The sequence below is a fragment of the Cervus elaphus genome, chromosome 14, assembly GCF_910594005.1.
Source record: "Cervus elaphus chromosome 14, mCerEla1.1, whole genome shotgun sequence".
Lineage (NCBI taxonomy): Eukaryota > Metazoa > Chordata > Mammalia > Artiodactyla > Cervidae > Cervus > Cervus elaphus.
The window spans coordinates 6,006,152-6,029,153 of record NC_057828.1 but is presented as its reverse complement, the minus strand read 5'-3'; the positions used below and the strand labels follow the sequence as shown (position 1 = coordinate 6,029,153).

At 41.1% G+C, this 23,002-nt stretch overlaps 1 protein-coding gene and 3 non-coding genes across 6 annotated transcripts in view; 2 read left to right on the top strand and 2 right to left on the bottom strand.

Moving 5' to 3' along the window:
* The window catches only part of MDM4 (MDM4 regulator of p53), a 39,635-nt gene extending 24,400 nt beyond the window's left edge, over positions 1 to 15,235 (bottom strand). For all 3 annotated transcript variants that reach the window (XR_006344915.1, XM_043923672.1, XM_043923673.1), the window contains exon 1: positions 15,097 to 15,235. The gene's annotated coding sequence lies outside the window, so the exon portion shown is untranslated. The remainder of the gene's footprint in view (positions 1 to 15,096) is intronic.
* Positions 7,935 to 8,057, top strand: LOC122708392. The gene has a single exon (XR_006345172.1). It is a non-coding gene; the product is annotated as a small nucleolar RNA SNORA26 (small nucleolar RNA).
* A 7,064-nt stretch (positions 15,236 to 22,299) lies between the features above and the next one.
* TRNAK-UUU lies at positions 22,300 to 22,372 on the top strand. The gene has a single exon. It is a non-coding gene; the product is annotated as a tRNA-Lys (tRNA).
* A 270-nt stretch (positions 22,373 to 22,642) lies between these two features.
* On the bottom strand, positions 22,643 to 22,715 carry TRNAK-UUU. The gene has a single exon. It is a non-coding gene; the product is annotated as a tRNA-Lys (tRNA).
* Positions 22,716 to 23,002: the final 287 nt, after the last annotated feature.

Here is a 23,002-nt window from a genome sequence, read left to right as displayed (position 1 = left end):
TTCTTGGGCTCCAAAATCACTGCAGATGGTGACTGCAGTCATGAAATTAAAAGACGTGTGCTCTCTGAAAGAAAAGCTATGACCAACCTAGATAGAATATTAAAAAGTAGAGACATTACTTTGCCAACAAAGGTCCATCTAGTCAAAGCTATGGTTTTTTCCTGTACTCATGGACAAATGTGAGAGTTGGACCATAAAGAAAGCTGAGCGTGGAAGAAGTGATGCATTCAAGCTGTGGTGCTGGAGAAGACTCTTGAGAGTCCTTTGGACTGCAAGGAGATCAAACCAGTCAATCCTAAATGAAATCAGTCCTGAATATTCATTGGAAGGACTGATGCTAAAGCTGAAGCTCCAATACTTTGGCCACCTGATGCCAAGAACTGATCATTAGAAGACTCTGATGCTGGGAAAGATCGAAAGCAGAAGGGGATGACAGAGGATGAGATGGTTGGATGGCATCACCAACTCGATAGATATAAGTCTGAGCCAGCTCCAGTGACAGACAGGGAAGCTTGGCGTGCTGCAGTCCATGGGGTTGCAAAGAGTCAGACACAACTGAGCGACTGAACCGAAGAATATATCAAGGGCAAACATGCTACTATATACAAAACAGATAACCAACAACAACCTACATATAACACAGAGAACCATACTCAGTATTTTGTAATAAGCTGTAAGGGAAAGGAATTTGAAAAAGAATATATATGTGTGTGTGTATCTATCTATATTTACAGATATATGTAAAACTGAATCACTGTGTTGGATAACTGAAATACGACATTGCAAATCAACTATACTTCAATAAAATTTTTTTAAAAAAGAATATATCATGGAAGAGTGATTTAGGAAATGCTTTTTCTTTATCTATTGAAATGACCATGATTTTTTTCATCTTTTATTAATGTGATAAAATTTTGAATTTCATTTATGGATTTTCTAATATTAAATTCCTGCTCATCTGAGATCAATCCAACTTGGTTTTGGATATTATTCTTTTTAAATACTATTGGCTTTGATTTCCTAACACTTTGGTTAGGTTGTAAAGTCTCTATGAAATAAATCTGTTTTCCACTGTCAAGTTTTTGTCTTATTTGAATGTCAGGGTTAGCTGGCCTAACAGAATAAATTGTTTAGTCCCTATTTGTCTACAGTCTGGAAAAATAATTCTACAAAACTCAGATGTTCTAGTCTTTGAAAGCCTCACCTACAAAACTTATAAAACCCAGTGTTTCCTTTCTGGGAAAATTTTTAATCGCTGCTTGGGCTTAATAAATATTATTCAAGCTTTTTTCTTCTTTCACTGTCTAAATCTTCAAAATTGCTGGCATACAGTTGATAGTATTCTTTTAACCTCTATCCAGTGTATAGATACATCCTTTTTTCCATTTGTGATATTGTTTACTATATCTTATTACCTCTCCAACTTAAAAAAAAATTTATTGTTATTTCCTGATACCATAAATTAGACACTTTGTTGTTGTTCAGTCACTAAGCTGTCTCTGACTCTGTGACCTCATGAACTGCAGCGTGACAGGCTTCCCTGTGCTTCACCATCTCCTGGAGCTTGCTCAAACTCATGTCCATTGAGTTGGTGATGCCATCCAACCATCTCATCCTCTGTTGCCCCCTTCCTCTCCCGCCTTTAATCTTTCCCAGCATCAGGGTCTTTTCCAACAAGTTGGCTCTTCGCATCAAGGGACCAAAGTATGAGAGCTTCAGCTTCAGCACCAATGAATATTCAGGGTTGATTTCCTTTAAGATTGACTGGTTTGATTTCCTTGCTGTCCAAGGGAGTCTCAAGAGTCTTCTCCAGCACCACAGTTCAGAAGCATCAATTCTTCAGCGCTAAACCTTCTTTAAAGTCCAACTCTCACATGCATCCATGACTACTGAAAAGACCATAGACAGCCTTGAGTATATGGACCTCTGTTGGCAAGGTGATGTGTCTGATTTTAACACACTGTCTAGGTGTGACCTACAATTAATAAAACTCCCACCATGATGGTGAATTTGTCCACTGATCCCAGGGTAGTTCTACCAATTTCACTTCACCTACTGCAAGGATTTTAAAAAATTATTTACTTTACTTTTTTTGGCCGCGCTGGGTTTTCTTTGCTGTGCTGGGTCTTCTTTACTGTGCGTGGGCTTTCTCTTCTTTGCTGTGATGCACATTTCTCTTCTCACTGCAGTGGCTTCTCTTGTTGCAGAGCACAAGCTCTAGGCATGCAGGCTTCAGCAGTTGCAGCTCTCGGGCTCGAGAGCATGGGCTCAGCAGTTCTGGTGCACAGGTTTAGTTGCCCTGCCACATGGGGAAACTTCTAGGACCAGGGGTTGAACCCGGGTCCCCTGCATTGGCAAGCAGATTCTTAAGCAGTGGATCACCAGGGGAGTCCTATTTTAAGGATTTTTAACCTGAGGCACTCACACTTTAAACTGCTATATCTCTTGGTGCATTCTTAATATATAGTGATTATCACTATGTCATGATTTTTATCTTTAACTGGTGAATCAAGTCCATTTACTGTAATTGATAAATATAAATCTGTCTCTACCATCTTAATTCAGCTTTGCAATTTGTCCTATTCTTCCTTTTAATATGTTATTACCTTTCTTGAAATTGCATCTCTGTCTTCCTGCTAGTAAGATATGAACTTAAGCACAGTATCATTTGGACTTTAAATTCTGGAACAGAACTATTTTTCTCTCTCTTGATTTTTCCTTTTCTCCTTCCCTCTCCCACTCTCTTCTCCCTTTCTTTCTTTTGCTTTAGCCTTTACCACAATAAATGACACCAAGATATCTAATTACCCTTACTTCATGTATCTCCTGTAACATTTTCTGGATCTGCATCACTCAGTACTTATCTAGAACTGTTATCAATGTGGGTCTTTAGGTGGCAAGGCTTCCAATACTTTATACACCTGAATATACCTGTATTATGCCCTTCGATTTAAATCTGGTTAGGTATAAAACTCTAGTTTCCCTATAAAACCCTGAAAAACTCTTGTCTTTTTCCATTTATTGATGCTGTTCAAAACGTTAATGTCAATTCAAATTTTGCTTCTTTGTATGTGTGATCTGTTCTTCCTCTCTGAGGCTCCTACAATTTTCTTTAGCTGTTATACTCTTAAATTTCACTATAATGCTCCTGGTGTTGTTTAGTTGCTAAGTCATGTCCAACTCCTGGCGACCCCATGGCTGGACCTGCCAGGCTCCTCTGCCCATGGGATGTCCCAGCCAAGAATACCAGAGTGGGTTGCCCTTTCCTTCTCCAGGAGATCTTCCCAACTTAGGGATCAAACCTGCATCTCTTGCATTGCAGGCGGATTCTTAACCACTGAGCCATCTGGGGAGCCCAAGAAATGAGTTTTTCTGGACCTCTCATATTTACCACTCTAAGAAACCTTTCCATCTAGGGACTTTGTTTTTCCTTTGTAATTTTAAGAGAACTATTTTTTCCATTATTTCTTCAATACTTCCTCCTTTTCATTTTTTTTCTCTAAGAGGCCTATTAGTCACATATATCTCTATATCTATTCTCCTTACCTTTTAGCTTTTCATATATATATATATATATATATATATATATGTCTTTTTCCCCTTTGTTCTGGGAGATCTCCTCACTCTAGAATTCTAATTCATCCAACTGTATCCATTCCATTATTCCACCCATTTGATGTGCTGTTCTATGTTTCAACCACTGTATTTTTAAGCCCGCTATTTCTGCTTAGTTCTCTCAGCCTCTGCTTATTCTTGTTTCAAGTTGCTAATATCAACCCTATTTCTTTCAGACTGATTAACTTTAAACCCTTGATCTATCTCTTCTATTATTTCTGTTCCAAAGAAGCCTATACATTGTTCTCCACTTGAAATACCTGTGCTCTTCAACATTCTTTTTCCCTAGAGGACAGTAGCTATTCTAATAGGTGAAGCATTAGAGAGAAGACCAAATTCCACTCAATATCAGTCACAGTAAGCTGAGTAAGGTAGGAAATAAGCAGTAAAGCAGGAAATCCCAAGCACCAGAAAACCACAATTACCCTCCACCCCATACAATCACTGCTCAACCAAGGAGTCGTCTTTTGTTCCCCAGAGTGATACAGCATTATGACAGGGATTTGGGGAGACCTAAGAATTAAGCATTGCTGTTAATAAAGCTAGTGGATGCAACGGAATTCCAAGAGAGCTGTTCAAAACCCTAAAGGATAATGCCATCAAGGTGCTGCATTCAATACATCAGCAAATCTGGAAGACTTAGCAGTAGCCACAGGACTGGAAATGGTCAATCCTCATCCCAATTCCCAAGAAGGGTAGTCCTAAAGAATGGCTAACCATCAGACAATTGCACTCATCTCCCATGCTAGTAAGGTCATGCTTAAAATCTTGCATGCTAACCTTCAGCATTATGCGAATCAAGAACTTCCAGATGTCCAAGCTGGGTTTAGAAAAGGAAGAGGAACCAGAGATCAAATTGCCAACATTTGCTGGATCACAGAGAAAGCAAAGGAATTGCAGAAAAACGTCTACCTCTGTTTCATCAACTACACTAAAGCCTTTGACTGTGTGGATCATAACAAACTGGAAAACTCTTAAAGAGATGGGAATACCAGACCATTTTACCTGTCTCCTGAGAAACCTGTATGAGGGTCAAGAAGCAACAGTTAGAATCCTGTATGGAACAACTGACTGGTTCAAAATTGTAAAGGAGTACAACAGGGTTGTCTGCTGTCACTCTATTTGTTTAACCTATACACTGAGCACATCATGAGAAATGCTAGGCTGGAAGAGTTACAAACTGGAATCAAGATAGGCAGGAGAAACAAAAACAACCTCAGATATGCAGATGACACCACTCTGATGGCAGAAAGCGAAGAGGCACTAAAGAACCTCTTGATGAGGGTGAAGGAGGAGAGTGAAAGAGCCAGCTTAAAACTAAATATTAAAAAACTAAGATCATGGTGTCTGGCCCCATCACTTTATGGCAAATAGAAGGGGAAAAGGTGGAAGTAGTGACAGATTTTCTCTTCCTGGGCTCCAAAATCATGACAGATGGTGACTGCAGCCATGAGATGAGAAGACAATTGCTCCTTGGCAGGAAAGCTATGACAAACCTAGAGAGTGTGTTGAAAAGCAGAGATTTTACTCTGCTGACAAACGTTCACACAGTCAAGGCTATGGTCTTCCCCGTGGGCATGTACAGTTGTGAGAGCTGGACAGTAAAGAAGGCAGAACACCAAAGATTGATGCCTTTGAACTGTGGTGCTGGAGAAGACTCCTGAGAGTCCCTTGGACAGCAAGGAGATCAAACCAGTCAATCTTAAGGGAAATCAACCCTAAATACTCGTCGGAAGGACTGATGCTGAAACTAAAGCTCCAGTATTTTGGTCATCTGATGCAAACAGCCAGCTCACTGGAAAAGTTCCTCATGCTAGGAAAGATTGAGGGCAGGAGGAGAAGAGGGCATCAGAGGATGAGATGGCTGGATGGCATCACTGATGCAATGGACATGAACTTGGGCAAACTTTGTGAGATGGTGAGGAACAGGGAGGCGTGGCATGTTGCAGTCTATGGGGTTGCAAAGGGTTGGGCAGGACTAGGCAACTGAACAACAAGAAATAAGGAGGTAAAGGACAGAGAATGGACTGTCTAAACTCAGTCACCACTTTTTTTTTCTCAATCCCTCCCAAGTATAGGCTTCTGTTATGCCCTGATTTACTTCTGAGGAGAGCTAGACCAGAGCTGAGTCACAGCAAGTGTGGAAAAAGGTAATTCCAAGGTAATGAGGCAGGGAAGAAACTAGGGCAGCATTCCAATAGTTCTCTTCTCCCCTGGTTTTATTCTCCTACAGCCACGCCTGGCTGACTCCTGTCTAAGGCCAAACACCCAGCCACCTCCTACCCCCACCCACCTGACAATTCAAAAAAGCCCACATCACCCACTTGTTTCTCAGTCTTTTCCTTTTATAGTGCCTCTAAAGACAACTTGGGAGAACAGAGTCAGCAGTCAGGCTAGTTGAGCAACTTAGCAGGAACAGGACTTGACTACTTGGCAGTTCTGAAGAATTTAAGCCTCAATAAGGGTTTAACATCTGGCAGAAAGTGTTGTGCCATTAAAAAGATACTGGAGAGACAGGAGGAGGGTTCAGGAGGGATAGGACATATGGTAGAGGCCAACACAATATTGTAGAGCAACTGTCCTCTAATAATTGTATTTTGTTCTATGTGTCTCAATATTGTACAATTATATCCTCGATAATTATTATTAAAAAAACAAAAACAAAACTGGAGTTTACAAAGTGCTTAGATCCATAACAGCATGTAACAGTTTGATTATGAAATCTCACTATCTATCACTTCCTATTATATTGCTTTTACTACATACTGTTTGTCATACATGAGTTAACTGAAATCATGAATTATAAAAGAGCCTCAGTTAAAAAAAATAAAAATAAGATACTGATTTAAGGGCCAGAGAAGTTGTGAGCAGGACAAATTACTTTTGACTACACAGAGGAGGAATGAGAGGGAATAGACATCAGTGGAAGGATTTTAAAATGGGAGAATACTGGAAAGAATATAAGAGAAAAATACCTTAAGCAATGGCACTATTCAAGGACGTATATGAGAAACGAATTCAGCTGATGGGCTTTGAACCCAAAGCAAGATCTTTTTCCTTTCCCACCTGGAATCTCTTTTGAGTGCAACAGAGTTATGTATGTTACTTGCTCCTTAAAAGAGAAAACTGAGGCTTCAGTTCAGTTCAGTCACTCAGTTGTGTCAGACTCTTTGCGACCCAATGAACCACAGCACGCCAGGCCTCCCTGTCCATCACCAACTCCTGGAGTCTACCTAAACCCATGCCCATTGAGTTGGTGATGCCACCCAACCATCTCATCCTCTGTCATCCCCTTCTCCTCCTGCCCTCAATCCTTCCCAGCATCAGGGTCTTTTCAAATGAGACAGCTCTTTGCATCAAGTGGCCAAAGTATTGAAGTTTCAGCTTCAGCATCAGTCCTTCCAATGAACACCCAGGACTGATCTCCTTCAGGATGGATTGGCTGGATCTCCTTGCAGTCGAAGGGACTCTCAAGAGTCTTCTCCAACACCACAGTTCAAAAGCATCAATTCTTCGGCGCTCAGCTTTCTTTATAGTCCAACTCTCACATCCATACCTGACCACTGGAAAAACCAGCCTTGACTAGACGGACCTTTGTTGACAAAGTGATGTCTCTGCTTTTTAATATGCTGTCTAGGTTGGTCATAACTTTCCTTCCAAGGAGTAAGCAACTTTTAATTTCATGGCTGCAATCACCATCTGCAGTGATTCTGGAGCCCAGAAAAATAAAGTCAGCCACCGTTTCCCCATCTATTTGCCATGAAGTGATGGGATGCCATGATCTTAGTTTTCTGAATGTTGAGCTTTAAGCCAACTTTTTCACCCTCCTCTTTCACTTTCTTCGAGAGGCTTTTTAGTTCTTTTTCACTTTCTGCCATAAGGGTGGTATCATCTGCATATCTGAGGTTATTGATATTTTGCCCAGCAATCTTGATTCTAGCATGTGCTTCCTCCAGCCCAGCATTTCTCATGAAGTACTCTGCATATAAGTTAAATAAGCAGGGTGACAATATACAGCCTTGATGTACTCCTTTTCCTATTTGGAACCAGTCTGCTGTTCCATGTCCAGTTCTAACTGTTGCTTCCTGACCCGCATACAGGTTTCTCAAGAGGCAGGTCAGGTGGTCTGGTATTCCCATCTCTTTCAGAATTTTCCACAGTTTATTGTGATCCACACCGTCAAAGGCGTTGGCATAGTCAATAAAGCAGAAATAGATGTTTGTCTGGAACTCTCTTGCTTTTTCAATGATCCAGTGGATGTTGGCAATTTGATCTCTGGTTCCTCTGCCTTTTCTAAAACGAGCTTATCACCCTTTCCAGTGCCCTTTTAAGGCTGATGCAGTGCCATAAGAGGCTAACACAGGAGGGTAAAGAAAGTCTCCATAAAACCCAGAGAAGAGATTTTTAGAACTCTTCTCTGGATCCTGTCTGGAGTCACAACTGAACCGGAAGATTTTAAGTCTTAGCACTTACTAGTATGTGTGTAGTTAATACCAAAGTCATTAAATTTAAACTTGACCTTCAATAAATAAATAAACTTACTGCGGTAAAAAAAAAAATAAATAAAACGAGCTTGAACATCTGGAAGTTCATGGTTCACATATTGCTGAAGTCTGGCTTGGAGAATTTTAAGCATTACTTTACTACCGTGTGAGATGAGTGCAATTGTGAGGTAGTTTGAGCATTCTCTGGCACTGCCTTTCTTTGGGATTGGAATGAAAACTGACCTTTTCCAGTCCTGTGGTCATTGCTGAGTTTTCCAAATTTGCTGGCATATTGAGTGTAGCACTTTCACAGCATCATCTTTTAAGATGTGAAATAGCTCAACTGGAATTCCATCACCTCCACTAGCTTTGTTCATAGTGATGGTTCCTAAGGCCCACTTGACTTCACATTCCAGGATGTCTGGCTCTAGGTGAGTGATCATGATTATCTGAGTTGTGAAGATCTTTTTTGTACGGTTCGTCTGTGTATTCTTGCCACCTCTTCTTAATATCTTCTGCTTCTGTTAGGTCCATACCATTTCTGTCCTTTATTGAGCCCATCTTTGCATGAAATGTTCCCTTGGTGTCTCTAATTTTCTTGAAGAGATATCTAGTGTTTCCCATTCTATCGTTTTCTTCTATTTCTGAGGCTTAAAGAAGTCAAATAACTTGTCCAAGATTAAAGCTTATCATTTTACATTCAGTTTCTCAAAACAGGGGTTTCCCTTGCAGCTCAGCTGATAAAGAAGTCGCCTGCAATACAGGAGACCTGGGTTCGATCCCTGGGTTGGGAAGATCCCCTGGAGAAGGGAAAGGCTACCCACTCCAATATTCTGGCCTGGAGAATTCCATGGACTGTACAGTCCATGGGGCTGCGAAAAGTCAGACACAACTGAGCAACTTTCATTTTCACTTCTCAAAACAGAAAGTTCAGTCATCATCTTGCTCTCGCCCTCTTTCTCCATTATCACATCAAACTTTATGGATTTTAACTCTTAAAAATCTTTCAAAACCACCCCTTCTCTTCATTTTCATGACCAATTCCCCACATCAAAAAATATTTCTTGCCTGTGTCACTGCAGTAGATCCGTAACTATCTCTCTAACCCCACTTCAATTCAAACTCCACACTACAGCCAGAAGGATTAAAAAACCAAACAATCCTGCCCTGCCAGACCCCACTCCACTGCTTGGGACTGTTCTAAAACAGCCCAGGCCCGCAGCACCTTCCCAGTCTTTCCAACTTGCACTGCTCCACCCCTCACTCCATGCACCTTGTCCACACTGACCTGTTCTGTTTCTAAAACAGGGCCTTTGCACACACTGGTCCTTCATTTTGAACACTGAGTTCTGTACCAGACTGACTCATCCTAAAATTTCCAGTCTCTGAGTTAAATGTCATCTTCACAAAAATCATTAACAGATGCTAAAATCATTTAAGTGAAAGGTTGGGGAAAAGGGAAATTTTTAAACACATTGAGCAGGCTTATGGCATTTGACCCATTGACCAATCTTATCTCGAAGAAGAGGGAGAGGCATTCAGACATCAGGTGCTTTCTGTGTGAAGCAAAGGAAAGCAGCCAGTACTTCCTATGAAGCATTCTTGACCCCCTGCCCTCAAGTCCAAATCTAATCAAGCCTCTAGATCTAACTACTACTTATTTGTAGTAGGAAAAAAAATTGAGGACAGAAAAAACAACATTAAAAGCAGGCAATCAGCCAAATCCAGAATGTAGGAAATTCTATAGTACCTTGAGTGCACCGTTACTGCTAAAGTGGAAGACTGTTCACAAACACTTAAAAAAACATTACCCTAATACAATGGATGGACCTTGTTCAAGTCTTGTTTCAAAAAAGCCATCTGCAAAAGTGTCATTTTTTTTCCTAAACAATCAAGAAATTCTGAATTATGTACTAGGTTTTAGATACTATTAAGAAGCTGTTAATGGTAGTCGAAAGGCACTGTGGTAACTTTTTAAAAACTGCTAAGAGGCAAATGTGACCTTGGAGTACAAATTGAAGCAAGGCAACGGCTAACAAGAGTTTTGCCAAGAGAACACACTGGTCATAGCAAAACCCTCTTCCAACAACACAAGAGACAATTCTACACATGGACATCATCAGATATCAATACCACATCAGACTGATTATATTCTCTGCAGCTGAAGATGGAGACCTTCTATGTAGTCAACAATAACAAGACCTGGTGGCTCTGATCATCAACTCCTTATTGCAAAATTCAGACTCAAATTGAAGTAGGGAAAACCACTAGGCCATTCAGGTATGACCTAAATCAAATTGCTTATGATTATACAGCGGAAATGTCAAATAGATTTGAGAGATCAGATCCGATAGACAGAGTGCCTGAAGAACTACGGATGGAGGTTGGTAACGTTGTACAGGAGACGGTGAGCAAAACCATACCCAAGAAAAAGAAATGCGAGAAGGTAAAGTGATTGTCAGAGGAGGTCTTACAAACAGCTGAGAAAAGAAGAGAAGTGAAAGGCAAAGGAGAAAAGGAAAGATTTACCCAACTGAATGTAGAGTTCCGGAGAATAGCAAGGAGATAAGAAAGCTTTCCTCAGTGATCAATGCGAATAGAGGAAAACAATAGAGTGGGAAAGACTAGAGATCTCTTCAAGAAAATTAGAGATACCAAGGGAACATTTCATGCAAAGATGGCACAATAAAGGACAGAAACAGCAGGGTCCTAACAGAAGCAGAAGATATTAAAAAGAGGTGGAAAGAATACACAGAAGAACTGTACAAAAAAAAAGGTTTTAATGACCCAGATAACCACGATGGTGTGGTCACGCATCTAGAGCCAGACAACCTGGACTGTGACGAAAAGGGGGCCTTAGGAAGCATTACTATAAACAAAGCTAGTAGAGGTGATGGAATTCCAGCAGAGTTACTTTAAATCCTAAAAGATGATGCTGTTAAAGTATTGCACTCAATATGCCAGCAAATTTGGAACACTCAGCAGTGGCCACAGGACTGGAAAAGGTCCGTTTTCATTCCAATCCCAAAGAAAGGCAAAGAATGTTCCAATTACCGTACAATTGCACTCATTTCACACACGCACAAGATTATGCTCAAAACCCTTCAAGCTAGGCTTCAGCAGTATGTGAACTTCTAGATGTACAAGCTGGATTTAGAAAAGATACAGGAACCAGAGATCAAATTGCCAACATCTACTGGATCATAGAAAAAGCAAGGAAATTCAAAAAAACATATTTCTGCTTTATTGCCTATGCTAAAGCCTCTGACTATGTGGATCACAACAAACTGAAAAATTCTTCAAGAGATGAGAATACCAGACCACCTTACCTTTCTCCTGAGAAACCTGTAATCAGGATAAGAAGCAATAGTTAGAATCTTACACGGAACAGTGGACTGGTTCAAAACTAGGGAAGCAGTATGTCAAGGCTGTATACTGTCACCTTGCTTATTTAACTTCTAGGCCAAGTACATGATGCAAAATGCCTGGCTGAATGACTCACAAGCTGGAATCAAGAAATATCAATAACCTCAGATATGCACGTAACACCACCCAGTAGCAGAAAGTGAAGAGGAACTAAAGAGTCTCTTGATGAAGGTGAAAGAGTGTGAAAAAAGTTGGCTTAAAAGTCAACATTAAAAACTAAGATCATGGCATCTGGTCCCGTCACTTCATGGCAAATAGATGGGGAAAAAGAGGAAACAGCGACAGATTATATTTTCCTGGACTCCAAAATCACTGTTGATGGTGACCGCAGCCATGAAATTAAAAGACGTTTGCTCCTTGGAAGAATAGCTATGACGAACCTGCTGCTGCTAAGTCGCTTCAGTCATGCCCGACTCTGTGCTACCCCATAGACGGCAGCCCACCAGGCTCCCCCGTCCCTGGGTTTCTCCAGGCAAGAAAACTGGAGTGGGTTGCCATTTCCTTCTCCAATAACCAACCTAGGCAGAGACATTACTCTGCTGACAAAGGTCTGTATAGTCAAAGGTATGGTTTTTCCAGTAGTCATATATGGATGTGAAAGCTGGACAAGAAAGAAAGCTGAGCACCCGAACCTGGTGCACTGGGAAGACCCAGAGGAATCGGGTGGAGAGGGAGGGGGGAGGGGGGATCGGGATGGGGAATACGTGTAAATCTATTGCTGATTCATGTCAATGTATGACAAAACCCACTGAAAAAAAAAAATAAATAAATAAATAAAAAAAAAAAGAAAGAAAGCTGAGCACCAAAGCTTCTGAACTGTGGTGCTGAAGAAGACTTTTGAGAATCCCTTGGACAGCAAGGAGATCAAACCAGTCAATCTTAAAGAAAACCAATCCTGAATATTCATTGGAAGACAGATGCTGAAGCTGAAACTCCAATACTTTGGCCCCTGATGCAAAGAGCCAGACTCAATGGAAAAGGCGCTGATGCTGGGAAAGACTGAGGGCAGGAGGAGGCGGCAACAGAAGATGACATGGTTGGATGGCATCATTGACTCAATGGACATGAGTCTGAGCAAGTTTGGGAAATAGTGAAGGACAGGGAATCCTGTCATGCTGTAATTCATGCAGTGGCAAAGAGTCAGACATGACTCAGTGACTGAAAAACAACAACTTAGTAAGAGCTACATCATGACATATTTAAAGGTAAATAAAATGACACAGCTGTGAAACTTTAAAATATTTCACTACAAAGGTGGGAAAAAAGAAAAAGCAATACTGAATTAAAACAATCGGTTTTAATTACCCTACTGAATGGCACACAGTAAATGTATGCTGTGTGTGCTCAGTCGTGTCTGACTCTATGCGACCCCATGGACTGTAGCCTGGCAGGCTCCTCTGTCTGTGGGAGTCTCCAGGCAAGAATACTGAAGTAGGTTGCCATTTCCCATAAGAAATCACAAAAATCCCATGTGTTTGCCAACTGCAGCTTGAAAAAACTACTAATCTTGGTTTCTAGTAACCTCCTTAGTCAAGGCTTTTCTGACTCCCCAAAGGAAGGTGATGACAAAAGAGCACCTCTATTAAAATACCCACAATATTAATTTTATGCTTTTATGTGTGTCCCCTACTGAACTGAAATCATAGAGAGCAAGAACAGTCTTATATGTCTCTCAAGGATAATGGAAGAGTGATTTTTACCCTACACTTAGTCCAAGAGACTCTTATACCTGATCTTTGATCTCTACCTTTGAAGACAACTATAATTTAAAGACTAACTAAAATAAAAGCTTCTTGTCAGAAGTTAGCAAAACTAATCAGTGTTATCAATTCTTTGAAGTCCTGAAGTAAGTAAGTAAGTAAAGTCGCTCAGTAGTGTCCAACTCTTTGTGACCCCATGGACTGTAGCCTACCAGGCTCCTCCCATGGGATTTTCCAGGCAAGGGTACTGGAGTGGGTTGCCATTTCCTTCTCCATGAAGTCCTGAAAACCTCTACTAAACACTACTGTCTGATTCTCTTTCAGCTAGATACATGAAAATAAGAAAACCAACTTTTTTCTTTAGAAAAAAAAAAACTACCATTCAGATATTGTTTTAGTTCTTACCAGGTCTGCAACACACCTAAAAAAATGAAGAGTGTAGCAAGAATATACTCCAGCACAGTTTGCAAAACAAACAATATGCTTTAGGAAACAACCGAAAAATCCCTTGAAGAAATTCTTGTATGCAATACTCAAGTCCTTAAAAGAAAATATTATATGTACACTTTATGGAAAGCTTCCTCTGATGTTGCTACTGAAAAATTTAAGGTGCAGAATAATAGATACAAAATGACCTCACTGTTGTTTAAAAATAAGAATACATGTAGAAAAAGTCAGAAAGAACATAATATCCAGCAGTTAAGGGTAGCTAGCTTGAGGAGGGGACAGGTTAACAGACAGTTCATTTTACACACTTCTATACTGTGTGCTTTTCTTCAACAACAGGCAAGTAGTATTTTGATTTTTTAAAAAAACTATAAAAAATTGTGATCCTGACTATACTGTGAAACAAAATATTCTTAAGTAAATACTTTTAAAGGAAATGAACTCTTCGTAACAGAAATGTATGAGTACGTGCATGAGTGTTAAGTCGCTTCAGTCGTCTTCGAATCTTTGCGACCCCATGGACAGTAGCCCACCAGGCTCCTCCGTCCACGGGACTCTCCAGGCAAGAGTACTGGAGTGGGTTGCCATGCCCTCCTCCAGGGGATCTTTCCAACCTAGGGATTCAAACTGCGACTCCTGCATTGCAGGCGGATTCTTTACCGCTGAACCACTGGGGAAGCCCAAGTAAGAGGGAGGAGACCAAACACAAACTGAGATGTAGTAATACTTAATACCAAAAAGTACCAAGGACCTTTGATACTTGTTTCCCATGCCAACATCCCACGGCATGGAGGAGCTTCCTAAGAGAGCTTCCGAGATGAAGGAAAAGAGCAGCAGCATTTTCTCTGCGTGTCGCTTTATAACAATGGTTTTCAAACTTGGAGGTGGACAAGAAACAAGGGAACGCGCTGATTAAAATACATCTTCCCGAGCTCCAGCTCCTGATATTCTGTTAGGGGAAGTATGGGTGTGGCCCCCAAATGAGCAGTCTTCAAATGAGTACTCGAAGGCCTCTGAAACAGATGGTCCGTGGCCCTGAAAATCACTACCATAAAATCTTGAAGACACCGCAGTGTCATTCTCTCCTCCCTCTTTCCCGTCTTTCCTTCAAAGTGCCTCAGTCGTCCTCTCACTTTCCGTCCTATCGAGCACCATCCATCCAGACTTCCGGTCGGTAACCCGCCGGCGGACCTGTGCCTCGTCACTACACTCCCACCATCGTCCTCCGCGGATTCGCGTCGCATGGCGCTTACCCCACCAGCCCGGCCTCGCCCAGGCGACCTTCCGCACACCGCCACCCACTTCTCTGGCTCCTCCCGCCGGCCGCCCCTGCCCCGGGCCGCACACCTGGCCGCGTCGCTCCCACCCCCCGCCCCCCGCTCCCGGCCTGCCGGCACCTCGCCAACGAAACCCAAAAGCCACACCTTACGGCCGTTCCATGAGTCGCTTTCCGCCGAGCCCGGGGGTGAGGGGGCGTCACTCAACTGTCCCTAAGGTCCTAGCAGCATTTTGAAACGGCGAGTAGTGAGGGCGCAACTTCCGGCCTCCCCAACCCATCGCCCAGAGGAGCTTCCGGTGAGGCCTCCGGAAACCATAGATGGGCCAACGGGAGGGCTAGAGAGCTAGAACACTGAGCTGGCCCTACCATAGAGGAGATCCCAGTCCGGGGAAAGAGAGTAGCAGGGCCTGGACGACTAAGACTTCTGGGGTTTCAAGAGATACCATTTGAGGAAATCGCAGGGTCTTATGCTATTTATAAACGTGTCCTGGGAGAGTTAAAAAAAAAAAAAAAAAAAACCAGGGTAGGGGGAAAGCTAAAAGCACCATCAGAGACACCTTTTCAGCTCTTTAGAAAGCTGAAAAGCCACCCGCTCTGCTTCTCGGTGTTAGCTTATTCATTCTTACTCCCCAGACGTGGTGGAGCAGAAAAACAGCACACTAGTGTTGTCGCTAATTGGGCGAGGATAAGATTATATAGAGATCACTACAAAATATGTGGTGAATGTTAAAAGAGAAGCGCAAAGGACAATGAGGTGGAGCTTATTTGGATCACACAATCAAGTCGTCTAGCCTCTTCTCTCACAACACAAAAGTGCCTTCAACAAACTTCTCAGGCACGCTGTCTACAACCTCTGCCGGTGCCAAATGGCATGACCCCTCCCAAATACTTCATTTCATTTATTGTAGGATGAGTCTAGACGCTGTCTTCAACCTCTGCCGGTGCCAAATGGCATGACCCCTCCCAAATACTTCACTTCGTTTATTGTAGGATGAGTCTAGATACTCCAGGAATTTTTGAGCTGAAATATGTTATTTTACCATCTCTATTGGTTTTAATTCTGCACTTTGGAGAAGACTAAGGCTTCTTTCTTTCTAATACTATTTTTTCTTTTCTTTTTTTTTTTTTTCAGACAGCTACCATGTCCCATCTCTAACCTTTTGTTTTTCTGCTTGCTGAAAATCCCCTCAGAGCTTTCAACTACTTATCTGCTGTGGCTTCAAGAACCTGTTTGTCCAATTTAAAATGTGCCTCCCGGAACCAGATACACACCTATGCAAATGAGGCAATGACATTTCTTTATTTGCACATTGCACCTTTTTCTGTTTCTGGCATCACCTCCGACTTAGGTGGAGATCCAGAGTTCTGTAAATGAGCTGAAGAATTAATTCCTTTTTCACAGTTGCTCCCAGAAAGCTTTTCTAGGTGAACTGTTAACTATTTCTCCTCTCTTTTTCTGCAATTAATTTTAATTGAAAAAAAAATCCCAAACAGAAATTTGTTTTGTATCTTTTAACTAGTACCTGGTTATTTTAGGGCCTTTCCTATTGTCTACTGGACTTTTTGGATTATGATCCTGTTACGCAATTCAGTTTAAGGTCCACAAGTATTTGTTGAACACCTACTATGTGCCAAGCACCAGCTTAGAGCATTCTAAAACAAGTGACTCCTGGAGGTGCCGTCAGAATGTCCAGGTAAAGAGAATGTGGTAAGTGCAATGAGAGCTGCAGGTGGCCTTGCCTGGAGAATCAGGAGGGATTAGCTCTTTCACTTTTGCATATTGTTGATTAACATATACAAACTATTTTCATTTAAAGCCTTGATAAATATGTTGAGTAGGGAATGAGTAAGAATAGAGCTGGGGCTTCCCTGGTGGCTCAGTGGTAAAAGAATCCACCTGGCGATACAGAAGACACAGATTCAATCCCTGGTCCAGGAAGACCCCACATGCTGCAGAACACCTAAGCCCATGTACCACAACTCCTGAGCCTGTGCTCTAGAGCCCACAAGCAGCAAGAACTGAGCCCATGTGCTGCAACCAATGAAGCCCACATGCGCTAGAGCCGGTGTCCCACATCAGGAGAAGCCTTGGAGTGAGCAGGCTGCAGACCACAACTAGAGAGGAGCTCCTGTTCTCCACAACTGGAGGAAACACCTGAACAGCAGTGAAGACCCAGCACAGCCAAAAATAAATTATTTTTAAAAAAGAATAGAGCTTACCCCTCATAGTTGACTCTGATTCACGATTCCAGAGTTCCTCTTCCAGAGTTGTTCTTAAACCAATTATCCCAAGAGGTCAACATCTGGCAACATTTCCCAAGGAGTTCATAAAAAAAAAAAAAAAAAAAGACTTTCTATAATGAAAACAAATCATATCTATAGTATTTCTTTTACCAGCCAAGTAATCTTGCCAAAAAAGAAAACAAAATTGGTTCAACAAGATCATAACTGATTCAGTGATCCCCACTTCCTTCTCTAAGAACTGTGCTCACAAACCATTTATTTAATAAACAGGAAATCTGGGTTTAGTCCAACTACTCTAGAAACCAGAAAGTTCCACAGGTTTTTAGTTTCCCAATCTGTAATGTAAAATGAGTGAATTGAATAAATTTTCTAAGGCCTACTGCAGCTTTAAAGGAATTAAAAGCCAATGTTATTGGTCTATAGTCTTTCTGAAAAGCTGTAAGAAACTATTTCAGACATGCAAAAAAGTATAATGAAGCATATGACTCCTTTTCCCCACAATTCTTCTTAGAGAACAATACATTACCTGTACAAAAAAGTCCTACATGTGGGACTCCCCTGATGATCCAGTGATTGACTCTGATCTCTCAATGCTGGGGCCCTGGATTTGATCCCTGGTTGGGGAACTAGTTCCCACATGCCACAACTAAGACTCTGTGCAGCCAAATAAATAGATAAAAATAAGTATTTTTAAAAGTTCCCCTTCAGTATATTCTCCAATGACACTTCCCTCCTTCAACTGAAGAGGGAACCATTATCCTGAGTTTGGTATTTACCCCTGCAGCCATTTAGTCTTTTAGGATTTATACCTCTATATATTCCTTTCAAATATTTTATACTTCAAATTTTTAAAAAATTTGTCTTCATGTTTACCCTTCTGTCTGTGTACTTTGTGTGTATCCTAATCTCCTTTTCTCATGAGGACATCAGTTCAGTTCAGTCGCTCAGTCGGGTCTGACTCTTTGCAACCCCGTGAACCACAGCACGCCAGGCCTCCCTGTCCATCGCCAACTCCTGGAGTCTACCCAAACCCATGTCCATCGAGTTGGTGATGCCATCCAACCATCTCATCCTCTGTGGTCCCCTTCTCCTCCTGCCCTCAATCCTTCCCAGCATCAGGGTCTTTTCAAATGAGACAGCTCTTTGCATCAGGTGGCCAAATATTGGAGTTTCAGCTTCAGCATCAGTCCTTCCAATGAACACCCAGGACTGATCTCCTTTAGGATGGACTGGCTGGATCTCCTTGCAGTCCAAGGGACTCTCAAGAATCTTCTCCAACAACACAGTTCAAAAGCATCAATTCTTCGGCGCTCAGCTTTCCTTATAGTCCAACTCTCACATCCACACATGACTACTGGAAAAACCATAGCCTTGGCTAGACTGACCTTTGTTAACAAAGTGATGTCTCTGCTTTTTAATATGCTGTCTAGATTGGTCATAACTTTCCTTCCAAGGAGTAAGCATGTTTTAATTTCATGGCTGCAATCACCATCTGCAGTGATTTTGGAGCCCAGAAAAATAAAGTCAGCCACTGTTTCCACTCTTTTCCCATCTATTTGCCATGAAGTGATGGGACCGGATGCCATGATCTTAGTTTTCTGAATGTTGAGCTTTAAGCCAACTTTTTGACTCTCTTCTTTCACTTTCATCAAGAGGCTCTTTAGTTCTTCTTCACTTTCTGCCATAAGGGTGGTGTCATCTGTATATCTGAGGGTATTGATATTTCTCCCGGCAATCTTGATTCCAGCTTGTGCTTCCTCCAGCCCAGAGTTTCTCATGAGGTACTCTGCATATAAGTTAAATAAGCAGGGTGACAATATACAGCCTTGACGTACTCTTTTCCCTATTTGGAACCAGTCTGTTGTTCCATGTCCAGTTCCAACTGTTGCTTCCTGACCTGCAAATCTAATGTGTATTCCTTGAGTGAGAAATTGGAACATTAATGAGCCAAAATTTAATAGTTCCCCATTACTTAGGGGACAGTTATTCTTTCAAGTTAACTTAATATTGTCAGCTTTCTAAATTCTCTACGTCTCCCTCTACTCCACTAAAACATATGTTAAGCCTTAAATTGAAGCATTATTTTCTTAGGTCAGTCTCCCAAGACAATAAAAGTAAAAGCAAAAATGAACAACTGGGACCTAATTGAACTTACAAGCTTTTGCACAGCAAAGAATATCATGAAGAAAACAAATACATAGCCTACAGACCAGGAGAAAATATTTGCAACATGAGACTGACCAGGGATTCATTTCCAAAATTGTATACAAACAACTCACACAACTCAATAACAAAAAACCCAAACAACTCAATCTAAAAATGGACAGAAGACCCAAGTAGACATTTCTCCAAAGAAGATATATAGATGGGCAATAGGCACATGAAAAGACACTCAGCTTTGCTAATTATTAGAGAAATGCAATCAAAACAACATTGAGGTATACGCTTCACACCAGTCAAAAGGGCCATCATCAAAAAGTCGATAAATACTGAAGAGGGTGTGGAAGAAAGAGGACCCTCCTACATTGTTGGTGGGAATGTAAATTGGTGCGACCACTATAGAAGATACTATGGAGGGTTCCTCCTCATAGTTTTTTGAGGAGTTCCTCAAAAAACTAAAAATAGAGTTACCACTAACTCCAGGAGATAGTGAAGGACAGGGAAACCTGGCATGCTGCAGTCCATGGGGTCGCAAGGAGTCGGACATGACTGAGCAACAACAATGATCCAGCAATCTCACTCCTGGGTATATATCCAGAGAAAACTGTAATTTGAAAAGGTATATGCATCCCAGTGTTCATAGCAGCACTATCTAGGATAGCCAAGACATAGAAGCAATCTTAATGTCCATTGACAGATGAATGGATAAGAAGATGTGGTACACATATACAATGCAATACCACTCAGCCATAAAAAGAAAGAAATAATGCCATTTGCAGCAACATGGATGGGCCTAGAGATTATCATACTCAGTGAAGTAAGTCAGAAAGAAAAAGACAAATATCATATACCATTTATATGTAGAAACTAAAATAAGACAAAATGAACTAATTTACAAAATGGAAACAGACTCACAGCCATAGAAAATATGGTTACCAAAGGGGAAGGAGAAGAGGAGGGATAAATTAGGAGTTTGGGATTAACAGGTAAAAACTACTGTATGTAAAATAGACATACAGCAAGGTTCTACTGTATAGCACAGGGAAATATATTCAGTATCCTGTAATAAACCGTAATGGAAAAGAACATGAAAAAGAATATGTGTGTGTATCTGAATCACTTTGCTGTATACCAAAAACTAACACAACATTGTAAACCAAGTGTACTTCAATAAAAAACTAAATGTGTTAAACTTTATATATAGCGTGACTATAGTTAATAATACTGTCCTATATATTTGTATTGCTAAGAGAGTAATCTTGAAAGTTCTATTACAAAAAAAATTTCTTTTGTAACTATATGTGGCGACAGATGTTAACTAGATTTATTAGGGCAATCATTTTGCAGCATATACAAATATCAGATCATTAGGTTGTGCACCTGAAACAATGTAAAATGTCAATTTTACCTCAATAAAAATTAATTTTAAAAAATATGTTAAGCAGTTGTTGAAGGTTGGATAGTGTCAGAGAACCATAGAAAGAACAGAATGATGGAGTCTGATCTTGTCATATTTTTATGTAACTTTGTGAATGCTTATTATATGTCAGACACTATTCTAAGCAATTTACATAAACAATCTTATTTAATTCTTGCAATCATTTTATTGTCCTGAGACAGAGAAATAATTTACTCCTGATCACACAGGGTAGTAAGGTTTCAAAAAGGGGCACCTAACTTCAGCACCCAGGCTTTACGGATCCTTTCAATTTTTGAAGGTACTTATATGCATCCTTTAAAAAGTTTCAAATTGGAATATAGTTGATATACAATATTATATTAGTTTCAGATGAACAGCATTGTGATTCAATGTTTTTAGAGATACTGCTGTTGAAAGTTATTACAAAGTAATGGCTGTGATTTTCTGTACTGTACAATATATCTTTGTTGCTTAATTTTTAAATTTGCGATATAGCCTAACTATTTTACAGTTATTCCCAAATTGTGTTCTTTTACATGATTATTAATGGCTGCATATCATTCTTAATAGGAGAATTTATATAACCATTTATGTCACTTACAGGCTTTTTCCAGTTAAAATGCCTTGATGTTCTTTTCTCTCTTGTAATCAAGTCTTTTTGCACATCCATGATTATTTCTTTAGGACAAATTCCTAAGAGTGGAATTGCTGGACCAGGGCAATCACTTAAAGCAGTTGGAATTAAGGGAAAGCAACGTCAGCGAAGAAAAACCCTTCGATGTCCCGCTCTAAGCCCCACCGAGGGTTAACTCTCCACGCCAGCCGTGTGGCAGAGGGCAGCGCTCAGAGTACTGGAGGCTGTGGAAGAGAAGAGCCTCCGATGCCAAGATCGATAAACGGTCTCACCGCTGGCACGTTCAGCTTTCCACTCTGGCTTCCTGAGGTTTCTGACCGGAAGGTCACTGGGGCCGACCTACTCCAGGGTTTGTGTCACGTGAAACTGTGACTCGGACCCCAGGAAGGGACCTGCAGGACAATCCCACCATCCCTCTGCGGGGTCCTTTCTCCCGCTCCACACTACACAGTTCAGTCCGACAGCTTCAGAGCAGCGTATCTGTGTTTTCTCTTAGATTCGTTCTTCAGTTGTTTTTTTTTTTTTTAATTGTCGGGTACGTTTTAGATACTCACCCTTTTATCAAGAGTGTAATAAATCTTGTGTCACTACAGCTCTTCAAAAGTGGCCTACGTCACGGTTCTGTTCATCCTAGACTTGTCAGAGAGATTACCTAATTATTATTATTATTACCTGATAGTGGTTATTGGGCACATAAGAGTCTCGCAATCCCGAGTTAACCGGCAATGCTGGTGAAAGGTCCACGATGTGAGCTCTGTTTCTCCCGGCGCACGAACCCAGCGCTTCTTCGGGTTTACCACAGTTTCACAAAATGCCGCCGGGAGGAGGCGGGTGCGCCGCGCTCGTCATCCTCAAGTAAGACGCCGCAGGAGCAACGTCTTCCCGTGAGAGCCCGGATAGCTCAGTCGGTAGAGCATCAGACTTTTAATCTGAGGGTCCAGGGTTCAAGTCCCTGTTCGGGCGCTTTGGTTTTTAACCTTCGGTTTTGTTTTCTTCCCTAGTTCTTAGAAATCTAAAGGAAAAAAAAGTCTTCCTGGGCAGGACATCACCGCGCAAAACCTCAGCACTCACCAAGAAACTGAGTAACGTTTTGCGTAGCCGCTTTTCTTTCTTCCCTGACTCTACGTTTTTCTATCATACTCCGAAATCAATGAAAAATAAAATTGATACGACTTAAGGTATAAGTAGAGTTAGCAACTAAAGAAACCTTGGAATTTTCGAAAAGTCAGAAGGCGCCCGAACAGGGACTTGAACCCTGGACCCTCAGATTAAAAGTCTGATGCTCTACCGACTGAGCTATCCGGGCTCTCTTGTAAAGTGCCTTATTTTCCGTTTACTTGATAATATTCTAACAAATTGACTCTCAAATCTAAATTTTAATTAGTTATTATTTTTTTTCCAGTAAGATGAGAAAACACAAACATTCATTTTTCTGTTTTTCTCCATTTACCTAATACATGTTTTCTTCAAGTTCCTTCATATTTCATGTCTGATGAATTTCCAATATTCACTAAGTTCTCTAAAATTACAGAAAAATGGGCAACGGAGAAGAACATTAAAACTTCAGACAGCTGCAGCCTCTTGTTACTACAC